The 3,075-nt window shown below is 53.8% G+C and overlaps 1 pseudogene; it reads right to left on the bottom strand.

Annotated features, from left to right (window-relative positions):
- Window positions 1–2,687: 2,687 nt before the first annotated feature.
- LOC137346355 (U2 spliceosomal RNA) lies at window positions 2,688–2,796 on the bottom strand (annotated as a pseudogene).
- Between the last annotated feature and the right edge of the window lie 279 nt (window positions 2,797–3,075).

The following is a 3,075-nucleotide window of genomic DNA, read 5'->3' as shown; positions in this document are numbered from 1 at the left end:
AGAGCTCTCTCTGTGTACCTTTTGGAAGAAGTAACGCGAGCACGTCTCATCCTGCTCGATGGAGCGGACTCTGGACCGGAAGATGATCTTGGAGGCCTCCTTGGCAAAGAGCGAGGCCTGCTGGCTCTTCACCTCTTGGAGGTCCTCCTTGACCTCGACCCCCATTGACTGCAACCGGAGTAGATTTTGCATAATTTTCTGGAGTCGGGACAGTTCCCTCTGTCTCTCTTTCGCCTTCTGAACACCTTTGTGGATGAAGAACCTCTTGATGTTCTCCTTAATCGCTTCCCACCAGTGAACTGGAGACTCAAAGAGGGGTTTCACGGTCCTCCAACCATTGTAATCCCTTTTGAGTTCCTCAACGTTCTCTGGGGTCAGCAGTGTCGCATTGAGCTTCCACGTCCCTCTGCCAACCCGCTGGTCGTCCTGTAAGTGACAGTCGGCCAGTAAGAGGCAGTGGTCGGAGAAGAACACCGGCTTGACGTCGGTGGATCCGACCGTGACAGCACGGGAAACAAACAGGAAGTCAATCCTGGAACGGGCAGACCCGTCCGATCTTGACCATGTGTATCTGCGCTGCGCTCCGTCTGCAGGTTTGCTGAAGACGTCGTGCAGTTTGGCATCCTTAACTGTTTCTACTAGGAATCTGGATGTAGCGTCCAGTTTGCTGTCGTCACTGCCGGATCGTCCAGCCACATCGATGATGCAGTTGAAGTCACCGCCTAGGATGACCGGCCTGGACGTCGCCAGCAGCAGTGGGAGCTGCTGGAAGACGGTCAGCCGCTCGCTGCGTTGTACCGGGGCGTACACGTTGATCAACCGGAGCGGAGCGTTGTTGTACATCACGTCTGCTACGAGGAGGCGGCCGCCCACCACCTCCTTAACTTCGGAGATGGTGAAGTTACCTCCCCGCAGCAGAATACCCAGGCCGGAGGAACGGCAGTCATTACCCCCCGACCAGATCGATGGCCCGTGGGACCACCATCGCGACCACTGCCTGTAGGTGCTGAGGTGTGGTATTCCACACTCCTGCAGAAACAGTAGGTCAGCTTTGACCTTGGCAAGGTAATCCAAGGTTGAAACACATCGCGTAGTAGATTTAATGCTACGCACATTAATGGAAGCAATTCTTACACCCATTTTTTACTAAAAATTAGTTGTTGCTTCCCATACCATTTGTCCTCGCTAGTCCCAGTCCTTCCCCTTCGGGATGTTCCTGCATACCCATCGTATGCGCAAGCAGTTTCACGTTGGTTGGGCTCAGAAACCCCTCCTGATTTTTCATGCAGGGTTTGTGCCGCTCGGGTGACATCGGGGGGGTCTTGTAGGCAGAGAGGATTGGGTTGTCCTCAGCTGCTTCCATCTGTTCCTCCTCGAAAACATCACAGCTCCCGGTCTCCCGGAGCTCAGGTGCGCCAGACGTGTCTTTGCTCCCGGTGTCCCGGAGCTGAGATGCGTTGGCCACGTCGTTACGTGTGGGGAATTGGGGTTGGGGCACGCCGGGCCCATCACAGCTTCCAGTGCCCGGGGGCTGGGATGCTTTATCATCCATCTCGGAGTTCTGCCGCCTCTTTTGAAGGGGCTGTCGTTCCAGCATTTCCCCGTCCAGTGAAGAGGAGTTGTTGCAGTCTGATTCAGAAGAGAGCCTCCTCTTGCCACTGGTTTGGGTGGTGGCTTTGGGATGTTTTTTCTTTGTGGTTTTCCTCTGGACCACTTGCCACTGACCTGTTTGTCCATCTGCTGCCTCCTCCTCCATTGATTCTGTCTGTGGAGGAGGGGTTTCCGGGCGCTGGGTAGGTGCTGGGTCGTTGGTTTCAGCCGCCTCCCCTTCCTTCTCAGGTTGAAGTTCCTCACTGCGGAGAAGGTTGCTGGTCTCCTTTCGAACAGCGGACGCCTTCGTCGAACCTTCGCCCGGCAATTCCTTGGACCTTGCCGCCTGAGCATAGCTGAGACAACGTTTGGGGCAGGTCTTGTAGAGATGGCCTGCCGCACCGCACAAGTTGCAACACTTAGTCTGCTTACAGTCCTTGGTCTGATGGCCTTCCTCCTTGCAGTTCTTGCAAACAACCGTGCTGCAGTTGGCTGCCATGTGACCAGATTTACCACAGCTGCGACAAACTCTGGGCTGCCCAGCGTAGACCAAGAAGCCTCGACTTCCCCCGATAGCGAAGCTGGAGGGAGGGTGGATGATGGCTCCACTGGGATCTACCTTCAAGATCACCTTGACCTGCCGCTTGCTGGTCCAGATCCCAAAGGGGTCCTTGACATCAGTGCTGCTGCCGGCCACCTCAACGTACCTGGCGAGATAGGTGAGTACATCCACCACCGGAACATGGGGGTTGTAGAGGTGAATCGTCACCACCCGGTCCCGTTGTGACGGAAGCGTGAAGAGCGGCTCCGCTGTGAGGATCGACAGTGGCGCCCGGTCCCCTTTCTCCTTGAACGCCTTCAGGAACTTGATGCATCCCGCCACGTTCCGGAACGTCACGTCGAAGTATCCACTGCTGGGGAAATCCTGCAGACAGAAGACGTCCGTCGCTTGAAATCCGCAGCAATCGAAGAGAATTTTCTTGATGAAAAAGGTGCGATTGACCGGTGCATCTCCTTCCTTGTCCTTCACGACCACCCGAACGGTGTTGCGCACTCCCTGGCCCGAAGCTCGAAAATTGGTTATAGCCATTTTACTCAAAGCTTCCCCAGGATCAAAAGGCAATGATCATGGTCTCTTCTCAATCAAATAAGCACTGATAAGAACAGATACTACAATTGATCATAGCCAAAAGGCCGAGAAGCTAAATAATCCACAATGGGCTAAGAATGATGCTAAAAACCAATTTAAGATTGTCAGGAGGGCTCGCAGTGTGGAGCACGTATGTGTACTGCAAGCTACATATATTAATACACAGGGCCCTGTTACTTGCAGACTGAAAGAATATGTACAAACATTGTACCTGTTTCAGCTGAACAAAATAAGTGAGAGCCACTCACTGGTTCATTCCTCAGGGCAATGCCTTGACCAATCAGAGTCAAGGTGCCTGGTTTAAATTTCAAACAAAGCTTGGCAGTTAACTGTCA

This window comes from Heterodontus francisci, chromosome 29 (genome assembly GCF_036365525.1).
Source record: "Heterodontus francisci isolate sHetFra1 chromosome 29, sHetFra1.hap1, whole genome shotgun sequence".
Taxonomy (NCBI): Eukaryota; Metazoa; Chordata; class Chondrichthyes; order Heterodontiformes; family Heterodontidae; genus Heterodontus; species Heterodontus francisci.
The sequence above is the reverse complement of the archived record's forward strand: the minus strand, read 5'-3'. Positions and strand labels throughout refer to the sequence as shown.